General features: G+C 45.8%; 1 pseudogene; it reads right to left on the minus strand.

Annotated features, from left to right (window-relative positions):
• Positions 1-10,437: 10,437 nt before the first annotated feature.
• LOC136479492 (uncharacterized) lies at positions 10,438-13,303 on the minus strand (annotated as a pseudogene).
• Between the last annotated feature and the right edge of the window lie 244 nt (positions 13,304-13,547).

Below are 13,547 nucleotides of genomic sequence, written 5' to 3' on the forward strand. Positions count from 1 at the left end.
AGCACAAATATAAAAATGGAGTAATAGCGCAACCTACAGCTTGTATATAGGCCCTACTCTACACATGATAAGTATCTATAAGCTTGGATAACCATTGGAGTGAAATCAGAAGTAAATTCAGCACTGAGCAGACATTGAAGGAGTGTCCGTCATAGCCCGTGGACCAACCGTCGGCACCTCTGTAGGTAGAAGTGATTGCACCAGAGAATAGTCTATTCATACCTGAATATTCCGGTAAGACCCACGGACTGCCCAACAGGTTATACACTAACAATATTGACCCAGACAGAGAACCGCAGAAGACAACGGAACCTTCCGGCGTCTCATCGGAGCATTCCACCAACTCATCAGGCGAGTACAAAGTAAAGGAGAACAAATCCAGTAGCGGAGCGTCCGCAACACCCACGGACCATCCACCACTATCGCAGACAGCACAACCTCTACGGCGACGTCGCGACGACAAGAATCTTAAATCCCTGATCACTCAACCAATCGAGCAGCGCAACTATGTTCAAATCAAGGCCAATGAGCTCCTTTACATGTTCTATCAAGTCCCCAAGACGGTTTGACCCTAACCCTAGTCGAGCAACAGAGTAAAGAGGCCCTAACCGGGAATGAATTAAGGAGTAAAGCAAAAAGGGAAGAGAATCAAGGAGATTACCTGTCACTCATGATGGAAGCCCTAGACCACAAACGAGAGTCACCCGAAGCATGTGCATGGCGACGGTGGCAGCATGGGAGTCGACAGCAATGGCAATTGCTAAAACTAGAAAGGACTAAATCTCATCAGTCGCTGCCGGTCTATTTATAGATCATGATTCAACGGAGAGTCCGACGGATTTGGTGGACCATCCGCTAGATTGGATAACTGAACGCCCTAAGTTAACTGTCAAACCCCGGAGCCTCCGGATAGCCCGACAAGTGGACCGAACTATCTGCTAGAAAACAGAAAGTGCCCAAAAACTTCATTTCCTGAATTTCAAGATAGCAACCAAAGTTCTAAACTAGGAATCATGCGAAAATGAGATAAAGAAGCCCCGGAGAATAGGAAGCCATCATAACTACAAGATTGGATAAAGTAACCCTCCATCCCCATGCGACCCTAGAGAGGAAAAAGTCGATGAGACACAGAAAAGTGTACACCTTACCATGCATACTTGGAAACCCTAAAATTTCCCAAGTGCAGTACCAATAGTACCTTGGGAAAGCTCGAGGACGAGCTTTTTATAAGGAGGGGAGGATTCTAACAACCCCAAATCCGTTACACACTGGGCAGTCATTTTGGCTATCAAAGGAAAATCACCTACCGAGTCACTCTAAAGATTCCTAATGAAGTACACAAGATAAGATATCAAGCACCCTGTGCGAACCCCGGGTAATCATGGTCAGGCTCACACATCACGTGAATGAAAATCACTACATGGATTAAAGTTCATCCTATTGACATCATCAACACCAACCTAGCCCAAAGGAACTACTCAAGGGCAATGCATTGCTCACCAACAACCAACCATCCAATGAACTAGTCAATTCAACAAAGACATGGACTACCAGACCGTCCGACAAATACTACGAACCCTCCGACATATCACAGTGCAGTAGCAGTAAGTGGGAAATGAGTGGATTGCCACTCAAGTGGGTGGGACCCACATGTCAGCATGAATGGGAAGAGATATTTCTCAACTGAAGCCATCCTCTCTCACTCATCCTCTCATTTGCAACACTCACTATCTCTCTCTACTCACTCAAGAACAAGCAAGAACCCTAGAAACTAGAGATGGGAGAGATTGATGGAAGGATTGAAGATGATGTAGGAGAGGAAGAAGGGAAGCACTAGCAGCAGCCCATGGACACCGTTCACTCCTCAACCCCTTTATGGTAAGCTCAAGAAGTTCTTACCTAGTCCAATCATCCAATGAGTTCATGGATAGTCCTTTGAACCATCTTTTTTGTATGTGGCAAGAGAGAGTTCATATGGAGCCAAGCCAACTCGTGGATAAGAAGCAAGAGTAGAGATGGTTTGGATCTTCAATCTTTTCGCTATGGAAGTTCTCATACCGCATATCTCAAAGCTAAGGTACTGTAGCAGCACAGAAAAGCACTGTTCACTGTGGGAGCACTGTTCATCTGCAGCCCCATCATGCACGTCGGCGGCATGGTAGGTGCCATCAAGCTCGTCCTGGATGCAAAAATAGTCAAGCTCGTCGAGCACGTCTTCAGCTATAGCGGGAGCTTTGGTCGTTTTTTGGGACGACGGTCAGCCTCACAACGTCTTGTGCACTGCACTCAGATCCAACCGTCAATGACTCCACCTCGCATCTCTATCATTATTGTAATTTTCACGTACGTACAGCTCCCTAGGAATCTCTCCGAGCTGTTGCAACTGGACACATACAAGGAAATAAAGTGGGAGACAAGACTCGTTCCAAGTTTCAGCTGCTTCTCTGCTATCTGCCATGGACTTTGAACAAGCATGTATATCTAAGTCGCTAGCAGCAGGCCTGGTTGTCATCCTCATCCACAGCATATGCCAAACACGAACACATGATCGATCCTGTGGGATTTGCTCAGAATTTTCCACATGCAGCCACACCAAGCTGACTCACCGGCTCACCTCACGCATCTATAAATACCCAGCAACACATGAACCCCCCCCTCCTCCAAGTCCAAGCTCACAGCACGCACACACACATCTAGCCTTCAGAATTTGTGAGCGACAGTCTAAAACAATGCACCGTACATCACTATAGCTGATCCCTGGTTATGGTGCTGCAGCCCGCAGAAAAACACTGTTCGCACCACCGCACACGGCATGGCCAGAGGACAACCCTGCCAACTCGTTCCGTGCTTCCAGCCTACCTAGGCTCGATACTGAACCGTTTGCGTCTCCATCCCCGTGTCTCCTGCCTTTAAAAGGACACGCCGAGCTGTTCCGCTCCGCTGATCACTCACTTCTCTCAAATCAAGTAACCAGCATCTCACATCCAATTTACCGCTTCGTGTTCTACCATTTCCAAGAACACGCAAAGGTGTGAATAGATCAGTTGGTTAATCAAGCTAATTAGCCTCCTCCAATAATATCATTTTCTTCCTCTCTAGAGCTCAATTGAATTTATTTATTTATTGTGAAATAAATTTTGTTAGATTCCTAAATTCATGATCTACCTGCTAGTGTATTTAGTTCATACAGTTCTGTGGTATCTTTAGGGTTACTCTAATTGTTGCAATATGCTTGTTATTATTATGGTTATTTAGAGAATGAATTTTTGTGATGCATGGTAGCTAGTGCACCTTGTTCTATTATATAGTAAATTGATATTAACAATAAGGATGCCTTTAGTTGCTAAGATAATACATGAAATGTTTCATACCTGTTTAGTGGGAATAATAGGTAACTTTGCGTATTAGTCATTAGAGTTAGCTTAGTAGCTTGGTAGATGTATTCTTATTTTAAGAGTTGCTGTTGCTGTGTTACTAAGCATTGCATCATCATCACTGCATGCATATAGAGAACGCGCCACTGGAGATCATGACCTTCGGCGAGCAGGAGTACGACGAAGTCGTCGAAGAGTACGAGGAGGAGATCCTCGTATAGGAGGACGTTCCAGAGCCACCCGTCACTGACTTTGCTGACACCGTGCCCGCTGAAGGCAAGCCCCGATGCATAACCCTTATTTTGAATAATAACTGAATATATATCTATGATGTGCATTTACGTTACAGGCATTTTATGGAAACTACATGCATAAATATATCTACCTATGAGTCCTCCTAGTACAGGTCGAGTAGCTGCTATGCTCAGGATATCGGTAGCATGAGTAACCTGTCGTTACTCGCAAATAGGTGGTAAATATGACCACTCATGATAAAATGGTGGAAAGGAAAATGGTGACCAGGCAGAGATATGGTTGGGTTCTGGTGGGTGTAAAGGGTTGTGTCCTGCGGCCAACAGGGCATATCTCGGTTACACTTTTTCCCTGTCTGTGTCAATTAAGGACCAGTCGTTGCATATGGCTCTAGGCAAGTCACAGATCTATTGTCCCGAGCACATACTTGGGTATGGGCGCAGGGAGACTTGTTGCTCTCTTGTCATGGATCCGGCTCTTTCCGAACCGACTGATGGGAAGAGGAGGTGGTGGAGGTCCTTGCACCACAGCGAGTCCGGGACTCAGGATGTGGGGGCTTGGAGTCCAAGTTTGGACGGGGACCTGGACACCCGGGACAGGAGAGTGATGGGTTAGTCCTGCTTGTGCCTAGGGTACAAGTGCGGCGTGTGTCTTCGGGGCACCCAGCTGGGCACATTGATTCGCGAATCGCTGGGAAATCCGGTACGGCTTGTCTACGGTTTAGCACCATAGTAAGAACTGAAAGTTGAAAGGAGAAGAAATGGAACTGATTGCTCAACTCTTGCTTGAAAGTAGAAGATGTGCTTATATAGATTGGCTAGATGATAACTTAATACGGCTGATAATAATAATACATAAATAAGGACACACTATTAGTATTGCTTTCTGCTAAAGAAAACCAGCAAGCCATATAGCTTATCATATTCCTTGGAGTCGGGAAATTATTCCCACTAGTCGGATAAGTCTTGCAAGTACATTGTGTACTCAGGGTTTATTTACCCCTGTTGCAGGTGATGCTTGAAGAGTACCTTTGTGTGGAGGATCCTTCTGGTGGGCTCAGACGGAATCCTCGCCCCTTACCGCTAGATGTTATTTTTAAATTCCGCTGTTATCATTCCACACTCTGGTATTTGGTATTGTAATAATGTACTTTTTAAGAAACTCTAATGTATGAAATGGACTTGTGTTGTAACTCGTTCTCATTATTAGATCCTTGGGAAAAATGTGGATCTTTCGGGTTCTCCCTCAGGGTGTGCCCGACGGATACCGCCCGTTGTAGCCTGCTTTTGGGGTGCTTAGTGTCTGGTGGAAGACGAGCGCCTCCGTAAGTGTGCTATTTCGGGCGGTTCTGCCACATAAGCCATCCTAGAAATATCTTGCACATGCATAGATCACAGCTGAGCACATCTAAGTTTGGAACCCAAGATCACCTAAGAGCATAGGTTTGGTTGACAGCTTGATGGAGTGTCTGTCATATCGACAGAGTGTCCGACAACCCCAGGAAAACTAGCCACTGGAACCTTATCTCCTGTGGACATGGACCACCGAAGTGTCCGCGATATTCCATGGAGTGTCCGTTAAATTTTCAAGACTTATAGCCATTGAACCCGGGAACACCAAGCCTACACCGGGAACATGTCCGAATTGCACTGAACAACACAGAGCTATTCAGGAGAAAAATAAAAAAAGCCTACCAAACGGTGTCCAAAAAACATGAAATTTTAACCACAGCCTCTAGACACCTTGAGGTAGGTCTCTAACAAATTTCATCTCCAAAATCGAAAGTATGTCTACCGGACATATCCGATATGCCCACAGGCCATGCTTCCTGCACAGATTTGCTTTGCCTCGACGTAACCTTTGTGATTCTGCCACGTGCTACCCCATTACTCCTCAAAACCTTCACCCGGGTTTTGAGGACCAAACCCGTAAACCGTCCACCAGTGGTTTTGGGGCCCAAACCATCAAACCACCCGCGAGTAGCGTACCCCATGCGTGTCCCCCGTAACTCGACGATTGTCACCTCCATCCTCGATCGCCCGGGCGCCAAGTCTTCTAGAGCCTCCGCTCGACTTGGATGTCCGCCGTCGTGACTTGGTCAACACGGTCACTCCCATGTACACTTGCGCTTGTCGATGTCCCTAGATGTCAGCCACCGTGGCTGGTCACTTGTCCTCCTGGTCCCTCAGTCCAAGCATCACGTTCGTCCTTCACCTTCTAGTCCATCAGCACGGCACGTCCCTACTTGACCTTCACCTCACCGTCGACCACCGCCTCCAAGCTCCACACCTGCACACCACAAGCCAAGAGACATGTTGCACAACCCAACTCATGCCATGGTTAGGTCACAAACTCAACCCAAGACGCGAATCACGTTGACAATCACTCATCACAAATCCAAACCACAAGGGCACATATCAACCTTGTGTTCGTAATCTCCCCCTTGATGTGTTCATTGTCAACACCAACACACAACAGCTGAGAAAAAGAAATAAAAGAAGAGAAGAAAAATAGAGAACTCACCCAAATGACCAAAAGCCAAAGAAAAGCTAACATAGGGTCATTTGAAATGAGCAAAGAGCAAAACTTGGTCCCCAAAGACATGGACAACGGCTCGAGGCGACCAAGCAAAACACAGCTAGCCCTCAAGAAGAGGCAATGGGCTCAACACCACTAGCAAAACTCAATGAGAACTGCTCGACCCTCTAGAAGAGGCAAAGGCTCAACACATGTAGCAAAAGCAACTCAAGGTGCAACTCCCCCTAAATAGATGCAATCTCACAAATGAATGCATGCACTCAGCAAGGTCGATGTATAAACTCTCCCCTTGGAGCTGAGTGAACTATCTCTCCCCCTTGTTGACACATGCACACATCAAGCCCTGAAAAACTGTGACTCCCCTCAAAATAAGCTAAGAATGCAGAAATGCATGAGCTTTAGAAGTACAACAATCATATTGAAAAGTTGCTCTAACTAGAGCTGTTATGTGTGTGTAACAAGTACAAGTGCTAGCAAATGCTCAAATTGATCAAGTGAAACAAAATATGGCATTTAAGCAATTTGATCAATTTTAAGCAATTCAAGAAGGGGTTCACCACTGAAAGTAGCACATAGCAGGTATAAGTAGGAAATCAACCTAGCACTAACAAATCTATACAAGGTTAACTACCCCAAGCAGCGTTCACATATCATGTCAAAAACGAACCTAAGATTTGTGTTTTCATCAAATTTAATTTTATCAGAGTTTGCAGCTTAACACAAGAATTAGTCAAAACATGCGTGTGCGAGAGGTTACCGGTACTGTCAGGCCTATCTTAGCAACCATGCCAAGCCTATGTCATTGACAATCAGAAGCTTAAGACAATGGTTTCGGCATCCACTATAAGGCTCAAGTTCATCCAAATGTGCAATTGGAAGCCGTCCCGATACCTTGACGTGGGACAGTACAGACCCATCTCGATCTTTTCTCATCACTTAGCTTGATTTTCAGATTTTAGCACAAGAATAGTTGTCCAAGCAAGTGAATGACTAAAGGCATGAGACATAGCAACCTAGTATATAAGTGTTAGCATCAGGGATCACAACAAGTCCTACACATGCTAGTTGCCAATCTCAGCGGTGAACTAATTTTCATGTTTCAACAATTTTTAATCAAGTTCACAGATTGCAAAACAAGCTTAGGTCATAACATGCATCAATAGATCAATAAGAGCCTATGCCATAAGCAGCATCATGTACATATCGAACATCCCAAATAGAGCATAATCTCAATCTAATAGTTATAATCATGAAGCTCAAAATGCTCTAATATACATCATGTAATGCAATGCAATATGATACAGAAGACAAAAATAGAAGCTAAGCTACAATGAAAACAAAACTAGTATACAACACCCAAACGTTCCCCTCCTCTAAAAGGGAAACAAACTCCAAGATCCCCTCACAATCGAGCAAACTGGGCTTGGTCAAGGGGTTTGGTGAAGATATCTGCTAGCTGGTTTTGGGTGTCAATGTGGCATGGGTCAATATCCCCTTTCTCATAGTGGTCTTGAAAAAAATGGAAGCGCACCTCTATATGTTTGGTTTTTTAGTGGAGAACGGGATTCTTAGCTACGCTTATGGCACTGGTGATATCACAAAGCAAAGGCCACACTCGCCTAAACTCTAAGCCATAGTCTCTCAGGGTAGCTATCATCCAAAGCAGCTGGGAGCAACAAGCAGCAGCGACATACTCATCTTCTATGGTGGATTGGGCAACGCTGGACTGCTTGCGAGTGACCAGGACACATGTGAAGATCCAATAAATTGACAAGTCCCCAATGTGTACTTTAGCTCAATGCGACAACCAGCATAATCTGCATCAAAATCCCCGTAAAGAGAAATAGAGGAGGAAGCTGAAAACCAAAGTCCAAACTCAGGTGTGAAACGGAGGTACCTCATGATCCGCTTGATGGCTTGACGATGGGATGTGCACAGCGAAGACTAAAAGTGTGCACATAGATAGACCACGAACTGGATGTCCGGTCTCATTGCCGTCAGGTACAACAAGGATCTGATCATGCTTCGGTACTCCTTCTGGTACATGGCTTCTCCTTCCTCATCAGTGTCTAGACCCATCGTGGTTGACATGGGCATCGAAAGAGGCATGGTATAGCCCATATAAAACTTCTTTAGTAGGTCCTTGGTGTACTTGCCTTGGTGTATGAACATCCCTTCTTGGGTTTGCTTGATTTGCAACTCGAGGAAGAAAGTCAATTCTCCCATCATGCTCATCTCAAATTCCCTGCTCATAGTATCTACAAAGTTGGCAACAAGTGCATGAGAAGAGCCACCAAAAATGATATCATCCACGTATATCTAAAGCAAGAGAGTGTTAGTGCCATGCTTGAGGAGAAACAATGTTTTATCAATAGAACCCATCTTAGAACCCTTATCAAGCAAGAAAGCTTTCAAACACTCATACCAGACTCTCGGGGCTTGCTTCAACCCATACAAGGCTTTGTGGAGTTTAAAAACATGGTTAGGAAACATAGGATTTTCAAATCTAGGGAGTTGCCTAACATAAACCTCTTCCTCTATGTAATCATTCAAGAAAAGCACTCTTCACATCCATCTGATATAGCCTGAAACCTTTCGAAGCTGCAAACACTAAAAGGATCCTAATGGCTTCTAAACAAGCAATGGGAGCGAAGGTTTCCTCATAGTCTATACCCTCTTTCTAGCAAAACCCCTGAGCTACCAACCTAGCCTTGTTTCTCACTACCACCCCATCCTCACTCTGTTTGTTCTTGAAAACCCACATTGTACCTATGGGGTGGCAATTTGGTGGAGGTGGTACTAAAACCTACACCTAGTTTCGCTCAAAGTTCTCTAACTCCTCATGCATGGCATTGACCCAATTAGAATTAGATAGAGCGTGTCCAACATCTCAAGGCTCAAAAGAAGCAATGAAAGCAGAGTGAGCAAAGTGTGAGATGTGATATGACCTGGACCGTGTGACTCGCTAGTCGATGTCACCGATCATGGTCTGAGGTGGGTGGCGATGCTGAATGTGTCATGGTGCCTCCCTTGAAGAAGCCGCCTCCCCCTCAACGGCAGCTGGGGCCTCCTCAGGTGCAGCCGGCGTAGACTGAGGAGGCTGCTCGAAAGGATCCCAAGTAGTAGAAGAAGAGAGATCAGGGCCATGAGCTAAAGTAGACATCGTAGGCTCGAGAGGGGCTGCCGGTGGAGTCAGCTCGGGATCACCCCAATCGGCATCTTCCTGCTCCTCCACAAAGATGCTCTCACCAATCTCCTGATCACCTACACAATCAAAGACATGAGTGGAACAAGGCATGGTTTCGTCGAATGTGACCTCACAGGTCTCCACAACTCTATTAGTTTCAAAGTTAAGAACACAATATGCATGAGAGTGAGAAGCATAACCAAGAAAAATACCGTCGAAAGACCTAGACTCAAACTTATCCAAATTACCTTGTTTCAAGATGAAGCACTTGCATCCAAACACCCTAAAGTGGCTTACCTTGGGTGGTCATCCAAATCGCAACTCATAAGAAGTCTTCTTCATGAAAGCCCGAAGGAAAATATGATTGGACACATGGCAAGCTGTGTTGATCGCCTCGGCCCAAAACCTCCTAGGAGTCCTATGTTCATCCAGCATCATCCTAGCCATCTCAACAAGGGTCCAATTCTTGCGCTCAACAACAGAATTTTGCTGGGGGGCATAAGGAGAGGAAAATAGATGCTCGAGGCCCAAGGAAGCACAAAAGGTTTCAAAATGAGTATTCTTGAATTCTGTGCCATTGTCACTACGAATCACTCTCATGTCATTCATAGGGAACTCATTTTGCAATCAAAGAATCAAATCCCGAGCATGTGAAAAAGCCTCATCCTTACTCTCCATGAAAAACACCCAAGAGTAGAGAGAAAAGTTGTCCATGATCACTAGAACGTACCACTTCCCACCATCTGACCGAACCCAAGCTAGACCAACTGTGTCCATGTGAAGTAGCTCGTCGGGTTCCTTAGTCATGACTTGGTTCATAGGTGGGTGAGAAGCGGCAACCGTCTTCCCATGATGACAAGGGTGGCAAACCAAATCCTTCTCAAATATCAACTTGGGCAATCCTCGGATTAAGTCAAGTGAGCTCAACCTAGCTAGTAAGTCAAAGCTCAAGTGACCCAGTCTCCTATGCCACTTCCAAAGCTCAGAGGAGGATCCGGCCACCAAATATCGAGAGGAGCCAAAGGAGTGAGAAAAATCAGCACAAAAGACACCGCCAAAAGGGACAATCTAGCAAACAAGATTTCCCTAAGAATCAAGAACTCGAGACAAGCTGGTCTTAAAGCACACTTCAAAGCCATCCTGAAGGAGTTGCAAAACTGAAAGCAAATTGAAATGCAAATTTGAAACAAAAGCAACATCCTTCGAAACAAAACTCTTGTTGACCCGAATGGTCCCACCAGAAAGCACCTTACCTTTGCTATTGTCCCCGAATGTGATGTACTCCTTACATTGCACGGGGTTGAGGCTGGAGAACCATTTTGAACTTCTAGTCATGTGGTACAAACAGCCGGAATCAATGAGCCACGTGTTCTCTAGGCCTCCATCCTACATCAATAAAAAGGCAAGGGATGAGTAAATGGCGCAACACTAGGGTTAGTAAATTGTGAAGGATACCAGTGTTGGCTCATTTGCCCATGAAAAGTGTTAGGAAAACACCAAACATGCCATGTCTCATTTGAGGGAAGCGATCACCACATGGGGGAAAATGTGGTCCACTAGATCTGTGGGACTGAAAGCTAAAGGCACCACCATGGGGTTCAAAATCATATTGACCATGACTTGAACCTCGCCGGGCGCCGGGCATGACCACCGTGTGTTCTCGCAACCTGAGGCCTAGCACCTTGAGGTATTGCACCACTAGGCCTCGCATTGCACCTCTAAACAGGCAGTACATGTATGCCATGGGGCTGGGGGTACATGTGTCTGGTTGTTCAACTCATAATCTTGCCGCACATCTCTCTTCCTCCTAAAGCAAAACTCAACAAGGTGACCATCCCTATGGCAGTAGTCACAGAGATACCTCACCTCTCTCTTGGGTGGTTGTTGGCTCAATCTCTTGTGGGTATGGTTCACTCTTGGTGGTTGTTTCGCTCTAGGAAGGGGCTCCTCAAAGAAGTTTGGTAGAGTGTCAAGTGGGTTCTTTAGATAGTTAGGTTTTGGAACCCAAAATTATTTCTGAGGTGGAGCTTTTGGAGGTTCTTCAAACACCCCATCTTTGACAGTGGGCTCAGTGGGCTCAGTGGGCTTAGGTGGAGTGATTTTGATCAACTTGGGAGTAGTGGAAGGTTTCTCACTTGGGTTCAAACCACTGTACTCACCAACCTTGCCATAGATATTTTCACCCTTCCCACCGAAAGCAAAGCCTACACTATATGCACCAGTTCCCCATGTGAATTGGATCATCATCATGCCCAACTACGGCTCACTGCATGACACCTAGCTCAAGATGGACCGAAGGTATGTGTTTTCTTATTCGATTCTCATCTTGTTGTGCCTGCAAGACTCAATTTCTAGCTCTAAACCCTCACAACGTACACACTTAGCAGCAATGCCATCTGAACTTGCCTTGTCAAGCAAAAACATCCTAGCAACCTTCTCTGCTAGCTCAGATTGCAAGCCTGAGCAGGACTTGCACACACCCAACAAGCTAGACCTTGACTTCAACTCATCATTCTCATCAAGCAAAGCAACATACTTGGATTGAAAAGAAGTAAGGTTGGACATGTGAATAGCACATTTATCTCACTCAACTTCGTTAGACACTACCACATCACACTTCTTTGAAGCCTCAAGCTCCTTCAGTGCAATTTCTAGCTTGTCCTTAAATTCTTTCTTCTCATGGGTAGCATGCTTTAGCAGCTTAACTTGGCTAAACAAGGTGTGGTTCATGGTTTCAAGCTCAGCAACAAGATCATCAATGGAAGGGGTTACCTCAGAGGTGTTGTCGTCGATGGGAACCATGTCCTTGCTGGCCTTCACCTTGGCATGGACAGCCATGATGCAAAACCCTCTATGGGTGGTACCGGCGATGAAGCAAAGCCCGATCAGGTTGTCCTCGCGCTTCCTCTCGGACTCATCATCACTTGAGGGGAAGAAGTGCGGTCGTCGTCGGAGTCATTGATGGGGTCGCTGAGGGAGGCGAGGAAGGCGCGCTCCTAGGCCTTGGCCTTCTTGAGGTACATCTTGAGCACCTCCTTGTCGAATCCTCCCTTTGACTTGTGCTTGCCGGAGTTGTACTCGCGCTTGTCCTTGCGCTTGCCGGAGTCATGCTTGTTGAAGAGGTTCTTATTCTTCTTGGGGCAGTGGGCGATGAAGTGGTTGGGATCTCCACAGCCATAGCAACCATCCTTTGGACCACCACCATGCTGGTGGTTCATGCGGTTGTTGTGAAACCGTGAGAACCAGTTGATGACCAGTGCCAGCTCGTCGTCCCCAAGTGCCTCCATTTGCTCCTCCATAATAGACACCAAATAAGACAAGGCAAAGGAGATCTGTGAAGGGTTAGCTGAAGAACTTGAGCCATTACCTGAGACCGAAGCCATGGTAGGTGCAGATGGGTTCTTGATTTTGGCTTGGGTCTGGTAATCAATCTTGGTGGACTTGAGCTTGCTGAAAAGCTCATCCATGGTGAGGGTGTCATAGTGAGCAGACTCAATGATAACGAACACCTTAACATCCCAAACCTTTCGATCTAGGGCATATAGTAACTTGAGAGCCTTCTCATGATCATCGTAAGGCAACTGAGGCTTGTTTGCCCGCATCTTGTTCACAATCAACTGAAAGCGAGAGACATGGCATCGATAAACTCTCCATCCAACTGAGAGAAGTTCTCATACTCTCTCTTGTATGTCTCAAAGAGTCTGGTTTTGACCTATGCGGTTCCCTCATGATAGCTCTGAAGGCTCACCCAGATCTCTTGAGCAGTAGCACAATCAGAGACTCTCTCAAACTTAGGAAGCGAAAGACTCAAAAAGACAACACTACAAGCCTTGCTATTTGCGTTGTGTTGGTCAATCCGCTCCTGACCAACACGAGCAGCAAGCACCTCATAGTTAGGATCCTCACAAATCTTCCAAACTCGCCAATCAATGCGATGAAGATGCGTAGACATGCAGATCTTCTAGTAGGGGTAGTTTATTCCATCGAAGAATGGCAGTTTGTCGGAACTGCGCTCCATGTTGCCTTCGTGGATCATGGACCGGTTAAGGTGGAATGATCCTTAACCAGCTCCAATACCAATTGAAGGACCAAAAAACGGCGACCAGAGCTGTGAATGGGAGCCGTAAAATTTCTTTCATAACTTTTCGACCACTATCCCAAATTCACCGCATAACACACGAAGCAATCAACATGAT

Source organism: Miscanthus floridulus, chromosome 9 (genome assembly GCF_019320115.1).
Source record: "Miscanthus floridulus cultivar M001 chromosome 9, ASM1932011v1, whole genome shotgun sequence".
Classification (NCBI taxonomy): Eukaryota; Viridiplantae; Streptophyta; class Magnoliopsida; order Poales; family Poaceae; genus Miscanthus; species Miscanthus floridulus.